This window comes from Galeopterus variegatus, unplaced genomic scaffold (genome assembly GCF_000696425.1).
Source record: "Galeopterus variegatus unplaced genomic scaffold, G_variegatus-3.0.2 Scaffold3844, whole genome shotgun sequence".
NCBI classification, from domain to species: domain Eukaryota; kingdom Metazoa; phylum Chordata; class Mammalia; order Dermoptera; family Cynocephalidae; genus Galeopterus; species Galeopterus variegatus.
This window is the reverse complement of record NW_007729955.1, coordinates 191,684-202,609: the sequence shown is the minus strand read 5'-3', so window position 1 is coordinate 202,609 and position 10,926 is coordinate 191,684.

The following is a 10,926-nucleotide window of genomic DNA, read 5'->3' as shown; positions in this document are numbered from 1 at the left end:
GAATAGCCAAAGCAATCCCTAGTAAAAAGAACAAAGCAGGAGTCATCATACTATCTGACTTCAAAATATACTGCAAAGCTATAGTAACCAAAATAGCATGGTACTGGCATACAGACAGACACATGGACCAATGAAACAGAATAGAGAACCCAGAAAGAAATCCACATATCTACAGCCAACTGATTTTTAACAAAGGCTCCAAGAACATACACTGGGGAAAAGACAGCCTCTTCAATTAATGGTGCTGGGAAAACTGGATATCCATATACAGAAGAATAAAACTAGACCCCATCTTCCTCCGTATAGAAAGGCCGACTCAAAATAGATTGAAGTCTTAAATGCAAGACATAATACTATAAAACTGCTAGAAGAAAATATAGGGGAAATGCTTCAGGGCATTGGTCTGGGCAATAATTTTATGGAGAAGACTTCTAAAGCACAGGAAACAAAAGCAAAAATAGGCAAATGGGATTATATCAAACTAAAAAGTTACTCAGCAAAATAAACAATCAACAGAGTGAAGAGGCAATCAGTAGAATGGGACAAAATATTTGCAAGCTATTTATCCGACAAGGGATTTATATCTGGAATATACAAGGAACTCAAATAACTCAATAGCAAAAAACCCAAATAATCTTATTAAAAATTGGGTAAAAAAACTGAATAAACATTTCTGAAAAAAGACATACAAATGATGAAAACAGGTGTATGAAAAATGTTCAACATCACTAATTGTCAGGAAAATGCAAATCAAAACCACAATGAGATATTATCTCACTCCAATTGGGATGGCTATTATCAACAAGACAAAAAACAACAAAGGTTGGCAAGGATAAGGAGAAGAGGGAACTCACACTTTTGGTGGGAATGTAAATTAGTACAGCCATTATAAAAAACAATATGAAGTTTCCTCAATTAAAAATAAAACTACTATATGATCCAGCAATCTCAGTACTGGGACAAATAGGAAAAAAAATAGAAAGATGGTATATGAGTATTTAAACCCAAATATGTCAGAAATTGCATTACAGAAAAATAAAATTAACATCCTGACTTAAAAAACAAAAATTTTCAGACTAGTTACCAAAACCAAATCCAACTATATGCTGCTAAAAAGAGGCATACCTTAAATACATACAAGGATATGAAAAAGTTAAAAGTGAAAGTCTGGAAAAAAGATATATTATGCAAACATAAACCAAAGAGGAGCATTTCATGATTATAAGAGCTTCAACTCACCCAGAAGATATAACAATTCAAACTCTGTTGATACATTGACAGAATTAAAAGGAGAAATATAGATAAATCCATAATCATAGTGGAAGATCGTAACACATCTCTCTCAGTAGCTGAAAGAACAAGCAGACAAAAAGTCATTAATAATGTAGACATTTAGAGCTACGTGATTAGCAAACTTGACTGAACTGAAATATGTAGTATACTAAACCCAATACTGAAGACTACACATGTGTTTTGATTGCAAGAGGGCATTTTCCAAAATTGACTGTGTGCTTGGCCACAAAGCAGAGATGAATACATTTCAAAGACTTAAAATAATATAGAATATGTTCTCTGACCACAGTAATAACAATAGAAAGCAACAGATAGAAAACAAGCTAATCATCATAGGTTTGGAAATTAAGCAATACATATCTAAATAACACATGGTTAAGAAAGAAGTCACAATGAAAATTAGAGAATATTCTGAATTGAATGATACTGAAAATACTATATACCAAAACTTATGAGAGGCAGCTAAAGCCTTTTCAGAGGGAGAAGTATAGTCTTAAAAACATAAGTTAAAAAAGAAGGAAGAATGAAAATCAATAGTCTAAGCAGCTATCTCAAGTCTGAAAGAGAATTACCGATTAAAACTAGTGGAAAAGGAGAGAATAGTAATGATAAAAGCAAAATGTAATGAATAGAAAAAAATGTACAAGATAGAATCAACACAGACAAAAGTTCCTTTCAAGAGGCTATTAAGATGAATAAACCCATGGTGAGTCTGATCAAGGAAGAAATAAAGAAAGCTCAAATAATACTGGGAATAAAAGTAGGGACATTACAAACCCTCTCCCCCCCAAAACCCCATAAACCATTAGAAAAGTTAGAAGGGCTTGTTACCAACAATTTTATGCTAAGGAGTTACAAATTTAGATGAAGTGAAAAAGAGAAAAACACAACTTTCGACAAAATGTATATCAGAAGAAATAGAAAATTTATATAGTACCAAAACATTTAAAGAAATTGAATTTATAATTAAAAACCTTTCTACCTACAAAACTCCAGGCCCAGCTGTTTTTAACAGTGGGTTCTACCTAGAGAAGTAAGACCAATCTTACATGAACTCTTTGAGCAAATGGAAAAAGAAGGAGCACTTCCCAACTATTTCTATAAAGCCATAATAACCTGATGTCAAAATTTGGATGTTATAAAAACATTATTGGAAAGAAAAATGACAAACATCTTTCCATGAATAAAGATCCCAAAACTCTAAAAAAAAAAGTTAGCAAACCAAATCCAAAGATAAATAACAAGTATTATGATCACGTGTAGCAATGACACAGTGTTGGATAATTGAAGGACCCGTGAGACTCCACACAGCACATAACGCTTTAATAAACACGAAGGGTATGATACAGCAGGAAAAAGAATGCACAGGCAAACATGAGAGAGGTCTTAGATTTTCAGACACAGCTTCCAAAATCCTTTTTCAGTCTCACAAGATCTGTATCTCCTTTGATATATCAACAACCAATGTATGTGGGGTAATTTGGTTTCAAGGATGCCAAGTCATGAATTTACTGAGGGGCTTTTATACCCCACTGGTCCCATAGCTAAAATCCATCTGTGAAATCAGGTAAACAAGTTCTAAATCATTAATCTATGCATTTTCAATAAACAATGTAGACAAGCCAGTATAGGGTGACTAGGACTTTACACAGCACATCACAAGCTAGTACGTTTCATCTACGTCTTAGCCAAGGGTTAATACCAGATTTCCTTTCTTTCTTGGAGATAAGCATAGAGCTACCACTGACCACTTGTAACTTAACTCCATCTTTACACATCAACTTTGGTTACCCCATAGTGCAAAGCATGGTTTCACATTCAAAAATTAATCAATACAATTAATCAATGCAATATACTACCTTAAGGAGGAAAAATCACATTCACTCATATATTAAAAACCCTTAGCAAAACTAGAAATAGAAGGAGACCTTCTAAATCTAAAAAAGGCTATCAATGAAAACACCTACAGGAAACATTACTGTAAAATATTGAAAACTTTCTCTCTGACAGCATAAGCCACAGAGTAACTCTATTGCCACTTCTATTTAACATTACACTGGAAGTTCTAGCCAGGGCAATAAAGCAAAAAATTAAAATTAGGGCCGGCCCCGTGGTGCACTCGGGAGAGTGCAGCGCTGGGAGCTCAGCGGCGCTGGGAGCTCAGCGGCGCTCCCGCCACGGGTTCGGATCCTATATAGGGATGGCCGGTGCGCTCACTGGCTGAGCGCGGTGAGGGCGACACCAAACCAAGGGTTGCAATCCCCTTACCAGTCACAAAAAAGGACAAAAAAACAATAAATAAATAAATAATAAAAATAAAAAAAATGTAAGGTATAGAGCTGGAAAAGAAAAAAACTGTCATTATTTGCAGATGACATGATTATGCATGTAAAAAAAATCCATAACTATATTACATATTCAAAAACAAAATTAAATACAAAAGGAAAAAGCTATACTTAAAAAATTAAAAAACAATAGGCACTAATGAATTGAATTTTAATATCAGTTTGGTGACATAATAAAATAGATAACATAATTATTTCAAGTTATGTTACAATATAGTGTTTTGACTGTACATTCTTAGTGAAATACTTTCTGAATACAAAAAGAGCTGCAAAGAAATTCTAAATTTTACTCAGTAGTCATATCATTAGCAGTAATATGTATATTTTTATTTCAATACATATATGGATGTATATATAGATAGTAGGGTAATGCACCTAAATATGTTAATGTTATCAGGAACCAAGATTTTTGATATCAGAGACAAGAGACAAGTATAGAACCTCAAAACAGTTACATGAAAATCTTGCGATGCTAAATTTGAATTGAAAATATCAGTATAAACTCATTATTTTTTTCTTTATTAAAAAATACACATTTTCTTGGTTTGTCCTATGAAAAAGTATAAAAAGTCCACGAAGTCTAACGATAACAAGTATATCTAGTTTCCACACTGTGGTTTCTAAATACCAAAAGGAATCAAGACTCCTTAGAGGAAAGACTGACTGCTCATCTGAAACAAGAAATTTACAAGATGACGCTGGTGTCTTGTGCCTGAAAGCAAGGGAATTATCAAAGACTAATGGGTTATGTTGAAGGGACACAAGAGCCAACCTGAAGGACCTTCCCTGGCTAAAGATGTCAAATTTTTAGCACTAAAGATACTACTGGATTCTATTGACTTAAACACATTAAGCTCAGTTGGTTACAGTGTGTTGTTGACAACACCAAGGTCAAGGGTTTGGATCCCCCTACTGGCTAGCTGCTACTAAAAACAACAGGCATAAAAATAAATAAATAAATAAAAATAAAAGTAAAAATAAAAAAAAACCCACACACATTGAATACATAGAAACCCATGATACTCACAAAAAAGGAAAAAAGAGAAAGCCAACAAACAAAAACACCTCATTGGACACAATTAGAAGTAATTCGGACAAAAGATCTTTGCTCTAAAAGCTGTCAATTACAAGGAAAGATTAAGCTATTTTATCTTGCATTTTCTGTATGAACAATACATTGGGGTAATCGGATAGTCCAGGTTATGAATAAAAGTTTTTCTTTCTAGAAAAATTCCACATAAGAAATACGTAAGGAATAATACAATTAGAAAGTCACCATTTTTAACCTCTAATGAGTAATAGATTCAGGAAATAATTGTCAAGAATAAAACCAACCACTAGAAGGAATTTTGATGGGGAACTTAACAACAGAGGGATCAGCCTATCATCCCCTAAACACACTGATCAGTCTAAGATTTGTTTAAAAATCTAAACAAATTTTTAATGCTAACTTCAATTTGGAGGAAAGATAAAGGATAAATGAACAATCAATTGACACTACAAAGAAGCAAACAGATAAATCCCAATTGTTTGATATTCTACAGGATAATAGAGGAAAAAGAAGGAGGAAGGGGAGGATGAGGAAGAGGAGGTGGTGGCAGTGGAAGCGAAGGCAAGAAAAGAAAGAGAGAAAAGAGAGGGGAATTAATCAAAGCTATAATAAATTCCCCTCAACTGAAGAAAGACCCAAGTGTTCACATCCCTCACGAGTCAATAAGGAAACAAAAGATACAAACAAACAAAAGTGTGCTTTTTGGGGTGAAATCAATATGCTTGATTATAAATAATGAATGTATAATTTTATAGCCAACAGAAAACCCACATTCCTTTCAAATAACCCTTACAAATTTACTATAATGGACCATTGGTCACAAAATATATGTTGACTTTATTGGTTGATTTTTTTAGTGGTAATGTTTTTGAATTTTGATTTGCAAATTTATCTCAAATTGGATTTTGATCTCTCTCTCTCTCTCTCTCTCTCTCTCTCTCTCTCCTTCCCTCCCTCCCTGTCCGTCCTTCCCTCCCTCTGTTTCTCTCTCTGCCTGGGGCCTCCATTCCAAAAACATGGCTTATACCGGTAGCTCTGGGCCTCTCTCTTGTTGTGATACTAGAGATAAATCAAATCCACTCAACAAAATTGATCATATCTTGGCTGTGTTTTCTTTCTCCTCCTCAAAATTACTTGGCTCTTCTTCACACTTACTGTTCTAGAAAATTTTTACACTGTTTATCAAGTTGCATAAACTATTTCACTGGCATTTTGTTTGGGATTACTTTGATTTTTATAAAGATAATTGAAATCATTAATATGTTTGCAATATTGAATCTTCTTGTCTAGGAACAAGGTATATATCTCCTATCTGGTCTTCTTTTATATCAGCCAATAAAGGTTATAGATATTATTTCTTACTATTTCTTATTATTTCTTATTGTTCTTATTGTCTATTTTTCCTATGAATGGGCTTTTTGAAAATTACATTTTATAAATTAGTTATTGGTGATGTATGGAAAAGTTCTTATTTTCATACATCACTCATACCTGGCCATTTTGGAAAACTTTATAAATTTTTCCAAAATTTTATAAATTTTTAAATTTTTATAATTTTATATGCACTTTATAATTTAAAAAAATTAATTGGACATAATCTAAAATATCCATCAATAGGGGAATGATTAGTCAGGGTAGATTCTATTCTATAGATTCTGTAGAATATTGTGCACCTATTTAAAAATTATATAGCTTAAGCAGGGGGAAAAGCAAGTACAGTTAAAAAGAAGCAAGTCACAGAACAATAATATAGTATAATCTAAGTATGTAAAACTACTACATGTTGATGTATGCATGTACAATGTAAGTTCATAGAATAAGGTCTAGAAAAATGCATCCCATGCTAATAGTGACTACCTTTGTTTTGGAGACTAAAGGGGATTTTTTTTCACTTTCTTACTATATATATTTTTGTGGTGTTTAAGTTTTTTCTAAAACACAAAGTTATGCATTGCTTTTGTAATTAAAAAAATTTTTAAATGTAGAAATTAGATGCTGGGAAATAGACACATTGATAAAGATTGACCTGGAGGAAGCTCTGCAAAGTTATGCATTGCTTTTGTAATTAAAAAAATTTTTTTAATGTAGAAATTAGATGCTGGGAAATAGACACATTGATAAAGATTGACCTGGAGGAAGCTCTGAGAAGAGTAGGTATACATCCTTAGAAAACCCTCATGGGTCATTAATTTCTACACTATCTTTAAAGTCACTTCCATTTGGCTCTGGAAAATCTGTGGCTGTACACAACCTGTCAAGGGGTATTACCAGCATCTATTAGGGCAGAAAATGAAGATAAAATGTAACACAACTGTCCAATGAAATCACTGGAGACATCCCATCCCCAATGTTTATCCATCTCATGTGATTTCTTCTATGCAAGGGCCATGAACTAGTAAAAGACCTAAATAAATTAGCTGGCTAAATGAATTGGATAATTTTCCTTCTAGCTCTCTCTCACTGCCAGCTGGAAACCAGATGAGACCAGCGTTTATTTTCTAGATCTCTCTAGTGTCCAGAGTTGCCACAGAGGAAGCCCTTCCAACATGAATTTAGAAATGGGAGCTCTGCTGATTTAACTCCATTAGGTTGGTTGAAGTACCCTTGTTTGCCTTGAAGGAGACCCTTCCTTGGCTTGATGCACAAGTTTTTTATGGAAATAGCCCCTAACTACCTTATGTCATTACAAATGCTTTGTCCCTTGCAATGAGTTATAATTATATCTTAAGTTGTGTCATATACAAATTTTGGTAAATGTGTGGCCTGGACTTTTATTTTTATAATACATTAAATGAAGATCAGTGGTGAGTACGTAACACAGAGTCTAGCAGCTCTGCTCAAACTTTAACGCAGGAATCACCCTGGTGTGCCGATTCAGTAGATCTGGCATAGACCCTTGAACTTGCACTTCTAAGAAGTGCCCAGGTCATGTGAATGCAGCTGGTCTGGGAACCACACAAAATAGCAAGGGTGTATAGCACATGCTTGGCATTCAGTAAATATCTGTTGAATGAGTCTTCTAACCCCAAGAAATTTGAAACCTCCTATTAAGTCACAACTTTGTTCTCCTCTGGGTAAAACTATAAAGAATTTTTACATTCTAGTAAAAAATAGTTTTACTTTCTAGCTTTCTGGAAGGCTAACTGTATCAAGCGATTGTGTTTTGCTACTTCTGCCCACATCCCCATATTCTACACTCGCAGAGGCAGGACCCAAGAGCTGTTCTTCCATATAGCCAACATCACTGTGTGCACCCTGATCTAGTCACTTTTTCCCAGCACAACCTGGCTTACTAAGCAGTCTCTGCCCAGCAGAGATGCCCCTCTGGGGCTGCAAGTCAACATCACAAGCCAAGCCACAGGGGAAACTGGTAGCTGCTTCTGCAAGACCAGGTTTTCCCCAGAGCCATCAGCCCCTTCCCTTCTCTGGGTTAGTGACTTGCTTGAGCACTAAATTGGTTTACAAAACTTAACAAACCAAAAAAATAAAAATTGAGCAGCTCATGGACTCCAACACAGAGGTGTCTTAAACTGAACAAGGATTAAAAGTCAACTGGACTGGTGTCTTGAAAAATGTACTGCCTAATTAGCTTTCCCTTTCACTGGAGAAAAAAACCAGCATCTGCCTATTGAGCTATGGATGAAAATGCCTCCTAAATTAAAACCTCAAGCCTGGTTGGTCCTTTTGTGGTAGATATTTCCCTTAGAGTAGGATCAAAAGCCACACTGGAAAATATGTGTTGAAATATTCTTTTGGAATGAACAAGGTGTGGTTTAGACAGAAGGAGATGTTAGTTTTATTTTATGAAATCATGTTTAAAATTTTAAGACTTGTCTTATTCAAGATCACTGGATTGTGTCAACAGAAAAATTCTGTTGTTTTGTGATCAATTTAATAGTTATTCTCGCTTATTTGCCACTCAGCTGGGAGCTCTGGTCGGTACAACGTTAACTGAATTCACTTGGGGGTTATAGCATGTGCACATTAGCAGAATAGATTGGGCTGTGATTTGCAGCCTGAGTCTGGTTTTATAGGGAGCATTTTCCACCCACCCACAGCTTTGTGGTGATGTTGGAATCTGTCTAGTTGGTGGAGGATCAGTAGCTTAAGGAGCTAATGAATATTCATTTCTTTTCCCTGGGTACAAAGTAAAATAACCAGTAATTAGTATAATATTTAATACTTCTATTCAAAATAAATAAATCTTTTGTAAAAAAAAAACGCCTAATTATTATACTGTAGCAAATTCTGCATATGTAACTGGAATTGGATGTAGTGTTTTGAAAATGCTTGTAAGCCCTCATTTACATGTTTTGAGATTAGTTAATTATTCCCCTTATATGCATAAAACAAAACTCTAAATTTCTACCTGCATTTATTTTTCATTTTCATATCTCTCAAGTTTAGCTGATTCCAATATTTAAATTTTATATATTTTTCTAGATTCTGAAGACATTTGTATTTTGCAGTAATGTTCTGAATTTGGATTTGTTCTTGTCCTCCCCTTCTCTTGTTCCACATATATATAGGATGCATATGGCTTATGGAAGTTCCTAAGTGGCATTTCTTACCTGATCCTAGGTTTATGTGACAAAATTTAGCTACTCCAATTTTTTTAGACATGCATTTTTAGCACTTAATACATGACAAGCACTATGCCAAGTACTTTCACATGTATCATCCCATTTTTATTCTACAACAATCCTGTGAGATTTTTTTTTTTTTTTTTATCACCACCCGTAGACAAGGAAACTGAGTTCAAAGAAGTTGACTCCCTTGATGCAAAGTGTAGGATTCTGGAGGGGGCTTCCGGTCAAGATGGCAGATGGTCCCTAGAGTCATGCTCTCCCACAAATCAATCAATTTGCAACTATTAAAGAGCAACATCAGGAGATCTGAGATCTGTGCTGGAACAGGCAGGAGCCACATGCCATGGTACCCCCAGCCCAGGCCAGTGCCTACCGCCCAGAAAGGCCTGAGAGCCTCCGGGCCCACATGCCCTGAGTCAGCCACGCTGGAAAAGGCAGGCACCATGGGAACTCTAGCCCAGGTCATTCCCTCCACTTAGAGAGGCCTAAGAGCTGCTGGGCCCACATGCCCTGAGTCAGCCACACTGGAAGAAGCATGTGATGTGGGACGTCCAGCCCAGGTCAGTCCCTGCTACCCAGAGAGGCCTGAAAGCCACTGGCCCACATGCACCAAGCCAGCTGTCCCAGAACAGGCAGGTGCCATGGGACCACCAGCCCAGGCTAGTTCCCACTGCCCAGAATTGGACGTCCCTTCAGGATCCAGGCCAGACATCAAGGTGGAACGAGTGGACTGTGATACCCCCTGCCACAATGACTAAACACCAAAGGAAAGATGCCAGAAATATGAAAAATCAAGAAAGTACATCACCACCAAAGGAAAATAACTCTCAAGCTAGAGATCCTATAGAACAGGAAGTCCTTGAAATGACTGACAAGGAATTAAGAGCAACAATTCTAAGGAAACTAAATGAGATACAAGATAACTCAGTTAGACAACACAATGAAATGAGAAAAAATATACAGGATCTGAAAGAAGAGATGTACAAAGAAATCGATGCCTTGAAAAAGAATGTAGCAGGGCTTGTGGAGCTGAAAGATTCATTCAATGAAATAAAAAACACAACAGGGAGTCTAATCACCAGGCTAGAAAAAGCAGAAGAGAGAATTTCTGACCTTGAAGACAGGCTGTTTGAATTAACACAGCCAGACCAGAAAAAAGGAAAAAGAATTTAAAAAATTGAAGAAAATCTAAGAGAGATAACAGACAACCTTAAGCACTCAAATATCCAAATCATGGGTATTCCAGAAAGGGAGGAAAAAGGAAATGGCATTGAAAACATATTCAATGAAATAATAGCAGAAAACTTCCCAGGAATAGGGAAAGTCACAGATCTTCATATTCAGGAGGCCCAAAGATCCCCAAACATATTCAACCCAAAAAGATCCTCTCCAAGACATGTTATAGTCAAACTGGCAAAACTCAAAGACAAAGAGGGAATCTTAAAAGCTGTAAGAGAGAAGCACCAAGTCACCTATAAGGGAGCCCCGATCAGACTAACATCAGACTTTTCACCAGAAACCCTAAAAGCCAGAAAAGAATGGGATGATATATTCAAAATACTAAAGGACAAAAGCTGCCAACCAAGAATACTTTACCCAGCAAGGCTATCTTTCTATGCTATTGAAGGACAAATAGTATATTTCTCAG